The sequence below is a fragment of the Aphis gossypii genome, chromosome 3 (assembly GCF_020184175.1).
Source record: "Aphis gossypii isolate Hap1 chromosome 3, ASM2018417v2, whole genome shotgun sequence".
In the NCBI taxonomy this organism is placed as follows: domain Eukaryota; kingdom Metazoa; phylum Arthropoda; class Insecta; order Hemiptera; family Aphididae; genus Aphis; species Aphis gossypii.
In genome coordinates this window covers 30,801,110-30,813,750 of record NC_065532.1, presented here as the reverse complement: position 1 = coordinate 30,813,750, position 12,641 = coordinate 30,801,110, and the positions used below count along the sequence as shown (strand labels likewise).

General features: G+C 30.5%; 2 long non-coding RNA genes across 3 annotated transcripts; one reads left to right on the top strand and one right to left on the bottom strand.

Moving 5' to 3' along the window:
* Positions 1–3,832: 3,832 nt before the first annotated feature.
* Positions 3,833–6,987, bottom strand: LOC126551354 (uncharacterized). Its single transcript, XR_007605245.1, has 3 exons — positions 6,892–6,987; positions 6,442–6,831; positions 3,833–3,947 (listed from the first exon to the last, which is right to left on the bottom strand). It is a non-coding gene; the product is annotated as an uncharacterized LOC126551354 (long non-coding RNA).
* On the top strand, positions 6,664–11,160 carry LOC126551355 (uncharacterized). 2 transcript variants are annotated; one of them, XR_007605246.1, is made up of 3 exons: positions 6,664–6,805; positions 6,878–7,007; positions 10,946–11,160. It is a non-coding gene; the product is annotated as an uncharacterized LOC126551355 (long non-coding RNA). The 2 variants fall into 2 exon arrangements; XR_007605247.1 differs by having other exon boundaries at positions 6,707–6,813.
* The last annotated feature ends 1,481 nt before the right edge of the window (positions 11,161–12,641 follow it).

Here is a 12,641-nt window from a genome sequence, read left to right as displayed (position 1 = left end):
TAGGAACACCGAACAATAATTGTCTATATCATATTTTATTGTGTTATTGTTTATTATAGAACTTGCAAAGTATGCACATAATTAATGCACGGTTGACTATGGTGAGTATATTATCAAGAAGGTGATGATGTTGTGATAGTTATGGGATTAACTGACAGCTGACACATAAATTAAAATAGGTATACTCCTACTATATGAGTAATTTAAAATTTGAAATCGATTCTATTATTATTTATACTATAAAGAATAATAATAAAACTACAGAAGTGTAGTGTAATCTTCTTTACTGTATAACATTTTTCTAATAATGGCGCTTGGAATTTTCTCTATAGTTATTTGAAAGAAATTTTTTGGAAAACATATTGTTGAATTTTTCAACCTTAGATATAAATACAAACAATTTTATGAATTTCCAATTACCTATACAGTTACTTGTAAATTTTGGCAATTTTGACATTTTCGTAGAAATTCAAACTTTATAAACGCTTATAAGAAAAAATTAAAAGATATTTTTTTTTTTTAACTACCTATTATAAGAATAACTTATAAGAAACTTTGTACTAAATTTTCAAGTTTTTTTATAGACACTTAGAAAAAAATATATATATTTAGAAAAATCGAAAATTTCAGATGTCTATACCTATATAGCTCAAAAAAAGCCAAAATATTTTGAAAATTTAACTGTATATAGTCGTATTACTAATGCCTACCTATGTTATATTATAAATTGTGTGCCGTACGCAAGTCGACCGTTTCCGTGCGACAGCAAAGTTTAATGAACCGCTAAAATTAATAGCCTCGACATTGAAACATTTGAAACAATGGAGTCTGGTATGGTTGGTTTCTCTTTACAGCAGATTCGATATACAGAGTAGGTATAGAGCCGGGTATATAATATAATATCGTAACTCGAACGGACGACGGCGCTGAAATGAAACATTTATATTGTATTATAACTCTGGATTCTATGGCAATTAAAAAATATACTATATTAATTTCCAAACAATTGCATTGGATAATCTGTTGAGTTATACATTGGTCATATAGAGTTTCTACATTGTTCGAGATACGTTGGAATAAATCTATTAGCCATTAGGTGTATTATTGTTTAAATATTATGTGTATACCTATCGATAAAATATATTATTTATATTGTATTTATATTATCTTCTTCGTAGCTTTCATAATAAAGTATGCTCATATTGAATCATACATTCATACGCTAAATAACTGCATGCACGTCGAAATTTGAAAAGTTCGATGTTTGTTCGACGTTTTCTTTTTTTAGCTATAGAAAACGTTTTGAGCAGCATACCTAACGTCAATGAAAGTTAATTGCCAAATTTCGTCGCATTTTATTTGGTTATTTTCACGTCTTAAAGCATATCTAGTAAAAAAAAAAAAAAAACGTTATGGCACTTCACATTTGATTATTACACGCGAGAAAACTATTTCAAAGTATTCAACCTCGGAACAGTGCTCCGCCGCGTGCTGCGTGAGGTACCTATTCCAGTCGAATATTTCACCGCGCGCACAAGCTGCAGATGTACATTCCCGTGGGACTCGCGCTTCCCGTTACCCGTCAATCATATTATAAATTATTATCATCGCATGCGCGTGCCCGTACATAATACGTATTAAATATTTATACAATATTACAATATTATATTTGCAGATTATGCAATAACAATATTTACGGACGGAATGTGCGTGAAAATGTAAAACATTAAACACTTCGCGTATAATATAATCAAACTAAAACGCACGCCGCGTACACTCAACGCCAAAGTGTAATAGACACTCGCGACAAAATAAATAGTATTGCACTATATTGCCCGTTAATTAATCGATAACTTTACTTAATATTATATTGTGTAGTGAATTATCGTACTTTTATAATAATATCGTACTCGCTCTTAATATATTTTTTCGTCTAAAAGTGAATATGTATATATTAATCGTATTCACGTATTGTACACGACTATATACGTTTGCCGCGGCGCGTAAAAACACATCCGACTTCTCGTCCGCCTCTCACGCCGTCTGCCGTTTTGCAGCCCTCGAGACTTTGAAAACTTATTCACTTATACACATACAGTAGATCTGCCATCTGGTATGCAGTGCTATTATACCGTAACACCGTATTATACAAGTCGAGACTCTTATAATATTTATGCGCGACAACGACGACGATAGTCGATCCGTATTATATACGAACTCGCCTCGTGTACGGGTGACGCGCGACGGTCGTATTTCATCTGCGTAGTATATATATACGCCGCCGCCGCGCGCCGCAGCTCGTTCATTTAATCTCGTCCGATCCGCCGGCGCATCTCATTGTATGCTAATATCCGACGCGAGCAATAAATTAACCGACGGAAATCGACAGAGGGAGCTTTTTTTCGCTACGTAAATATACTTTTATTTCTCTCTTTTCGTAACATATTATTATTATTATTATTATTATCGTGTTGCAGGGCGCACGTCCGCGGTACCTGCGGAGCGGCGAGAGATTATTATTACAATAACAATGACGATTGCTGGCTGCGAGTCCGATCTCGCAAAAGTTTGTTCAAAGCGCAGCTGTTCGACGAACGACGTCGGATATAATAATATAATACGCGTGTAGTGTATTGTTCTGTTATGTACCCACCATAAATTGTACGAACCGAATGACGAGGAAAAACAACGTTGTTATAATAATATACGAGAATTGATTTGGTTTTTGTAAATATTTTTTCTTTATCCTTAATTTAATATTTCAGATTCTGAGCGATGCGACGATAAGTAGTCGAAAAAAATATTCGATTTTCAACGTTGAGGGCGGTTTTTAAATAGAAAATCGGATCTAGTTTGTGTTTTAAAGAGGTCGAATTTAAGATTTAAATGAGGTTGTTAATAATTTTGTTAGAATATAAAAACATTATTCGTGGAACTTGTATTTATTTATTATGAATTTTACTATACATAACGACTTAAGATATTATCTATTTTTACTATTTTTAGGTATTTAAAAAAAAAACTAAATTAAATTTCGAGTAGTATAAATGTTTATAATATTATGATGGAAATATAAATAACTACAATAATTAAATCCTAAATTATCTAGAAAAGTTATAACAACATACCATCATACTAAACGTAAAATAAATGTCATCAATAGCCATCTCAAAAAAAAATTTATATATGTATATCATCAAATATACATAATTATATTATAGGTTGATAGTTGATAGATCATTTCCGCTAAGAATCGTTATCTAATATAAAATACATTACGGTATATTATTATGACTTTGCCAACCAAGTCTCTAGAATCGCCCCATAAGTGAATCATCATAGTATTTGCGGATTTGAAATTTCTACTTGTGAATTATTGTGCGAAAATATGATGTTCACTCTTGTAATAAAACATATTTTTCTCTAGACTGAATTGTTACACGTGATATTTTATACTATTTACCTGTTAAGTATAAAATAAATGCTATGTCACTAATGTAACTTCAGCCTAGTTAGTGCTATCTGTTGGATAAACTAAGCACTATTATTACACGAAATAATAATATATATATTTATATACCATACGACTATGTTTGTATGATATCGTAAAAAAACTTTTAAACTTTTTCGAAAACATCGCCACATAAAACAGACAAATTCGGTATTTTATTCTGAGCTATAAGGAATAGGTATTTATTTCATGGTTATTCCACGAATTCAGAGGACATTAGACGTACGTTAAAACGAATGTTATTCAATTATTAAGTAACCATTTCGGAAGATAATATTGTAGTGAGAGGTGTGACGGTCGGCTGAAACTAGTAATTTCGGATACCGTCTACACGTCATGTCGTATTATCTGTGCACTTATACATGCAATACATTCAAATTTAAATTCGCATGCCAGTTTTGCCCTTTTTATTTTGGCGTTCCAGTTTCAAAATTTTCTAAAAAAAAATCTATCATTAAATGTTGTATTGTTCAAAACGATACCATATAATTATAGATTTGATAATACAAAGTGAAGCCAGACGGAACGCGTCCGTCCAGTTCGTGTAATTTAAAATTAAAACGAACAAATTTTAATCGAGGTAATGAAACGATACCAGTAATAATATAAAAGGAGAATTTTAAACGTAAATTCTACATAATATCGTTATATCATTGAATACTCGATTACACGTGTGGATAATTTATCCAAACATATTATTTTCATTATTTTTTTTTTTATTGTGTATTGTATCCGGAATAACGCAGAACGTCTGATTAAACTATATTATAATTTATAACGTTATACCACAGGTGATATTTAAAACGAAAAACGATCTCATCTAATTTGTGTCAGAAAACGAAACCTTATGCTACGAACGCATTTGAATTTTAAATGCATACACATCGGGTAATAATGCATATCTATACTTAAAAATACTGAGAATGATTAATATGAAGGGTTATGTATAATGCATTATTCCTATTGTAACTAAAATATCTATATATATAATATAATCTATATATATTTTTCTTTAAGCAAACATAAAATTATAATAATAATATTATTATATATAGTTTTTATATTACAATAAATATTCATTGTATTTCACTATACCAAACACGCTTATATTTTGACGATTTTACGGAATTCGTGTTATTGTTCTCGATGATGATTATTCATTATATTAAATTGTTATTATGCTTGTGTTATTTTTTAAAGTACCTAATATATGTTATTATAAATGTGTTTAATTATTCTGAGATTTAAGATTTAATGATACGGCTTGACTTCCTCTTAAATGCAAAAACGTTAGAGTTGCGATCAATCCCTATTTACGGGTTTAAAACGAACAATGCACAGACCTCTACAGTATAATACATTGTATTGAAATATTAAATTCACGTTTTTCGTAATTCTTATACCAAAAATCGTATTACATCGTTATAAGTCCACACTATTGTATAAAATTACGAATACATTTTATTGTTTTTTAAACGTTTATAAGTGGTATAATGCGTATTTTAAGTAAATACCTAAGGTCTAATATTTACATTTAAACAAGGTTGATATAATTTCTGATTTCATGCACATAATAAATAAGTTGATGAAGTCACGAGTGAAAATGAAATTAAAAAGGTTTGATCTCAATTCGTTCAAAACGGTTTGGAACGGTTTATATGCTTATATACATAATAGTACCTATCTCCCCTCATACGTATATCATTTGAAAATGTTATTGTAGATCGTGACCAAGTACCATGATAGTATAAATCATATAACTAACATTGGTCATATTTCATTTTTCCGAATTTATTTTTTCGCTGTCTCATTTCTCTGAATTTATTTATTTATTTTTTTAAAAATGTACAAATAATAACTAATGTTAAATTTATAAAAAAAAAATTACATTGTTTATATTTACTCCAAGCAGTCACGTAATTTCTGTATAATATTTCACCATTTTACTTAGTTTTAAATTGAAAGACAAACCATAAACGACAGACAGACAATATTTAATAAAATACCAGATAGATTACATAAATGGTATACCATTACATACAGAAATACGGTTTTATTATTTATAAACTTAGATGTATAGATGTTAAGACAGTGTATAATTTAACTGCATGCAATTTATAAGCATTTCATATAATTTTAGGTACCCAGTATTCTATAAATTAAAAGTTGTACGTTACAGCAGGTTATATTCATTTAAAGTAACTGAATACTTGACATTTTCATTAAATATCAATATTATGTATATTATCAAATTCTAAGGACGATTTTCAAAAAGTGTTAGAAACGTATTATTTCATAATAACTTAAAATCACCGCTACTGCACTATAGGTATTTATATTCTATTATATTATTTAAATTTTAAATACATTCATCCGTGATTTATCAATTGATGATTTCAGATAGAACTGTACTAAAAAAGTCTCAAATCAAAAATCGTACAGTGTACGTCGTTTTACATATTATCCTGCACGATTTGAAACGAAAATAATTTGGGAAATAAACACCCGATGCGGTGGAATGGGACGGCAGAAAAATGGTACTGCGGTGGAATGGGAACTGACCCAAACATTTGTCATCGCGTTGTAATGGAAACAAACTGTATACCTAACCATATATAAATTATAATAACCAGCAGTATAATAATATATCACGAAAAAAAAGACGCTGGCCCCGGCCAGCGACCCGGCGCGACGCGGAGGTATACGATGAATTCACGCACAACCGTATCATCGTATACGCCGCGTAGTACAACGCGGGTCGGTATAATCGTATCGTGACTTCCTCTCGATTTCTCCGACGGGATATAGGTACTTTCAATTGACCGGCCGCAGGAAACCACAGCTACACGTTATACACGAGTAAAAATTCTTACGTGATCACATTATATATGACGTATATAATAATAATAATAATAATATTATATACATACACAATTATAATATCACATCGATCGTTTCCGGTCTCACGGAGTTACGGTTGCAAACGCCGCGCGTCGTCTCGTCTTCCGTTTTTTTTTTTCGTCGCAACATAAAACGTAACGTTATAGAAGAATATTATCATATAATATGTACAGGCGTATTACAGTGTGACTTTACCGCGACCTGTAATACACAATAATATATAGGCGTTTAATACCTATATACGCCAGTGCGTCACGGTGCTACGAAACGCCGTCTCCGGCACAGTTTTCCTCAGCGCGACCCTTTCCTCGGGTGTGGCACCAAACTCGACGGACGCCGTTTCCGGTACCGCTGCTCGCAGGGACGAACCGAACGCGGGAGACCGCTATACAGGTATATAGGTAGGAAGGGTTTACCTGCTGCACAGTTTATTAATACAATGTAATAATAATATAATATTCATAGAAAATGGGATATACGGTTCGGTGGTCTACTATTGAGTCATCCGAGTGTGTACCGGGCGGCGACACCGCCGCCACTGGACGGTCCACTTGTTACGGAGACCTTGACTGAACCGTCACTGCGTTATTCCCGCGTAAGTGTATTATAAGTTATAACAATAATAATATTATATACATGACATAATATTAAATAATATACATATTTTACCCATAGTAACTACTACAGAGTACAATAGTTTATACCTGTTACTCGCTCGCGTGCACTGCGTGTTTTCTGCTAATCTCGTAGTTTAATTATTAAATTTTTTAAATTTTCCAACTAATATGTATATATATGTATAAACTATTTATTCTGATGGAAAAAAACTTATATGTTGGAAAATCCAATTCCGTTAAAAAATAGCCCTGGGGTGTCAAAACTTAATCCGATTTTGCGTACTAATTAGGAAACTTAAACTAAACTGTATCGTAAATTTTAGTTAATTATTGTGCGATAGTTCGTTATTATAATACATAGTACCCAATACCCAACATCCTGTGTACATTAAACACTCGGAATATTTTTGGTATCATTTTATGAATGCATCATTGACCATTGGACGAGCACTATTATACATATCTTTAGGATGATCTATAGTAACACTGTAACATAAGAACAACATAGTATTATATACATTATTATTTCAGAATTATAACAATATCTAAGTAATATTGTGTAAAATGTCCTTGTGATATAATGTAAGTTTGAATAAGTGCATATAGGAAAATGTGTTAAACACCGAAAAACAGAATTATGTATATTTTTATTAGGTATCTTTAAAGTCATTATCAAGACTTTATAGGACATTTTTTCTAATTTATTATTTCGTTTGTTTTAAATATTGTCTTAAATGAATTATTTATTATTTATACAAAATGTTTTTCAGGAAATTATGTTCGACTATTGCATTAAATCTAAAAAAATATAATACTGTGGTTACACGCCATTATTTCAAACATAAAGGTTTTTATTTAATTTGTACGGACAAAGGGCCATGGAAATTATCGACAACTTTATTAAATATACCTAATCAAATGTACATTTTTATAAGATTATAAAACCAGCGTAACCCAATATTAAGCATAATATTCTCCAAAATGGCTGTATCGGTTCATATAGAGACATCGTTTATAAATATATAGTATTATAACTGAACGCCCTACGGTATAGGTATATTTTTGTTCGAATCGAAAGGGATATAAACACAACGAACTCGAATATTGCGTGCGACACGTCATGAATTAAAAGAAAATTATATATTATACTTATACGCATACACATACACACAAGTCTTATATGTCATAAGATATATACTATACATATAATAGGTTTGATTTTCGGGTATAGGCACATTTTGGCTTCGGCAGTATACGAAGACCCAATCGTATATGGCGCTATATATAGGTATATATTTATACACACAAAGTTACAACGATGTGCACTTTTGACTTTTGTGTCTGTGCCGGGAAACCTTTTCGGGAGTTAGCACCGCCGCAAGTTATAATCGGAATCCATTGTAGTTTCTTGGTCTCGATATTTTAAGGCGAGTGTGCAAAAAAAAAATAAGTAAATAAATAAATAGGAAATTGCACATTTAATAATAATGGTTTGTTATAATATTATATTGTACAAATTATCGTTCGGAAATACTCAAATACGCATATAACGTTTGCTTTAATAATATCTATTGAGAAAAAAATATGGATTTATAATATTTTTTACTTGAAAAAATAATATGTGCAACGTTTTAAAATTAATGTTTAAATTATAAAAATTGAATTTCAGCAAAACAGTAAAGTTGGAAACGTTTGCGTGGATCTTAATTAGGTATTAGCATATTGGTAGATTTTTAATAATATAGTGTCAAAACTGCGTGGGTAAAATTTCATATTTCCTGATTATACAGGAGCCACCTTATTATTATTAAATATTAACGTTGATTTTCAAGCCTACAATACCTATTTTAGGTTTATTACGCGCACGCACACAATTAAAACTGAGATTGGAGGCAAATTATTTTCGTTAATTCAATTCAAATTTATTAAAAAGTATACAAAATATGCTAATGAATATAATAAGAACTATTTTAAACACTGTATGATGCCATGTGTAGACTCTAAAGTAATACACTTAAATAAAACTCAGAATTTCATTAAAAACATTTAATAATATAATTCTTTAATTAAAACTTAAACTATTCAAAAAAATACTAATTTATTTTATTACGGTTTTGTTATTCACCGTTGAATGTAGGAATGAAATTGAAATACTTCAGAAACCGCATAAAGTGGAAAAATAAATAATAATATTGGTAAATACAAACACATTCTATTACGGTGGTAAGTCGTGTAATCTAAAAGTCGGTCGATTTAATTAGTTTATTAAAATAGATGATCTACATAGTACATATACACATTTTAAGTTAACGCGCCCTTGAACTTACATAATGTATTCCCTAAGTTTATTATTTGAAGGAAATTATCGAAGCATTTACCACTCAGATGAAATGGCATTCAAAAGAGTAGCTTTACATTTATTTATAACAAACGAGATTATGTATACCATTTTCTACATCAAAGTATCAACAAACCATCAGCTGCCCCATCAGTTTAAATCTTGATAATTCTGTCTTGGCAGACGTCGGTACCCTGTAATCGATCTGCAGTCATCGTTAATTATTTAACTTGACCCGTTATTCTTGATCGGAATAACCGACTTCAATGTCAAACACCATCTGAAAAGCAGTCAAATTATTAGCACCGAGAATTCATCATTTGTTACCAAACTAATACGAAACGAGTATAAAGCTCATTAAGAGGTTAAGACAATATTTCGCCAAAGCATACAACCTATGACCTAATTTTCAAAAGTGAATATCAATGTCAGCTCGACATAATTGATTTCTTTACCGCAAATAACAAATCATCCAAACCGTTAGAACTCTAAAATAAATGATCGCAATGACTCGGCATACGACCCACACACTTTTACTACCGCAAACACCTATACATTATGCTGTACTCACATGATAATATAGACCATAACATTAAGCCGTGACACATCGTGTCAAACCAACTAAAAATCAGAAACTATTTGATAATATTTTGTTATTTACGAAAAAACTCAATGTTTGATAATGTTTTAATAATAAAATTGACTTTCACTATTTTGTGAAGAAAGCTAGTAATTAGTAAATCTCACCACCAAACGTATCTATACTTACAATCGTACACGGAGCTTAGTGTCAAGTCATAAAATCTTGTCACGCCAAATATCATAACAAGCTTTTGATTTTACTATTCAATGTTTTCTTATTTCTCACGAGTCATTACCTACTGTTAAATATATTAAGAAAGTACTCTGTAGGTTAGGTAAAGTGGTATATGCAATAAATAATAAGGGTATTATTTTTCTCAATTAAGGCAATTCAAACGACTGTAACGATGGAATGCGATATCGGATGAGTGCGGCAGACAGCATGGCTTTGGTGAAATTCGGAAAAACAATAAGCGAAAACTTTGAGTTTGACACATTTGAGTTTTCATTTTTCGGCGTGAGTACTAAAGGAAAAAGTGATAGTAAAGTTTATTTTCGTTCTCGATTGGGGACACTTTTGTGTCGGGTGGGCTATAAAATAAAAACTGCCACACCAAGAAGTTGGTTTTAACAAGAGTAGATTTATCGCACTCGCCAACTTTAAAAGCGAACCACTCTCTCCCTCAGTACGTTTATCACTCAACCTCTCCCTTTTTCTATATTTATATATATATACACATGACACAGTCATTTGCAGAGGGAAAACAATTGCTGGGACAATGATAATGAGGTTCCGAGAATATAAAATATATTTTTAAACCATGCCATATTAATGTATATTATTATTATTATTATTTGTATATACTCTTAAATACTAAAAAAAAAAAAAAATAGGTATTATATGCCAAGTACGAGTATATGAAGGTTGTAAAATGAAAATAAAAATAATATTTATAATTTTTAATTTTTAATACAATATTTTATGAATGTTTTTAGATAAGCCAGCTCTAGAACATGCGGTGAATTCAATGGGCTCGCAATAAGGAATCGAGGATATCAGGATAAAGTCAGAATGTCAGAAAAACTGAAGTTGGACTGATAACTATACAGGAAAAATGTTGATTTATGTATTAATATATTGTTTATAAATTTTTAAAATCAGATATTGATGTGTAAGTTTTCTTTTGGCCGAGTAGAAACACAAAGTTCAAACTTGAGTGTACACAACATAATAAACAATGTATATTATACTTTATACTTATGTATATATTTTTATATATATATATATATATATATATGTACACACGCACTGTGCGTGGCACAACATAATAATATTATAATGTATGGCCGGAAAAAATGTTGATGGTATCTCGTTGTTTAACCTTAGGACATTTATAATTTAACGCCGATGCGGATTTCGGCTTGAAGGACGAAACATGTATTAAATTTCTTGTTCGACCGTGTTATTAACATTATTAATGATTGTTATTATCAAAACCATCGAAAACGCTTAAGTATATTATAATATGTGTAGGTATAATATGTATAGATATATATAATATATATATAAGTGTGTGTGTGTATGTGTGTGTACAATTATATGTAATGAATAGGTATACAGACACAGGATGGTAATTTTTTGCCTATTAGAATTATATAGGTAATATTATGTACTGAAACATCACTGGACTATATACATTTAATTTATATTGATTGTCTTTTGAACCAATTATTTGCATATAATCCCGTACTTTACTGCAATATAATCACTAATTATATTATAATTTAATTCGAATACCTCTTTTATAAAATATAAGTAAAGCATATTCTACAAAATAAATGTAATGTAAGTACATTTTTATTATTCAACAATTATTTATTATGTTTTAATTAAATATCTCAAGTACTCTTATTTTCTCATTTCTGAACTATATTTTTATGTATATACCTAGTAATTTAACGACTATGGTTTTAGTTCACTATTACGTAATCGTTTAAATAGTAAGTGATTCTTTCATTCTTTGTATAATATTATACACCACCTATATATATATGTAATATGTATGTATATTGTTAATGTATATAGATTGAGTTATTACGCGAAACTATATGTGTACCTACGTTATTTTCTTGATTGTAAGATAATTTATATGGTTGTATCCATCACTAATGAATAACTAATTTACACATTTATATAAAATAGTTATACGGACAAATTTTGATTTTAGATTCAGGACGAAGCGCGTCGTCCATTGGCGTTTTACGTACCTACTAATTAATAGATTTTACATATTATACATTTGTCGTATCATTAATTAATCGATAATCGATATATATATGGTGGACGGTGATCATTTACCATAATATAGAGTCGTATAACTGGATATAGTTTATTTTCGGATCGATAAACCACGAATTGTTTCGTGAATGAAATTCGGTTCAAATGTTGCACTGCAGACGCACTCCGACGTCGCACGTTCGCCACAGTCGCGATAACGGTTTTTTAGCTTTCAGATCGTTATCACGTCTTGTCACCCGTTGTACGTATTTTACTACGCATAATAAATGATAATATTAATATAGAAGGCGGTCGGAACAGGTGCCACGACGGTCTGCCTCCTTATCAAGATGCACCTTTGCAGCACGATATTTTGCATCGCTGATAATATAATACGACCGCGTGTTATATAAA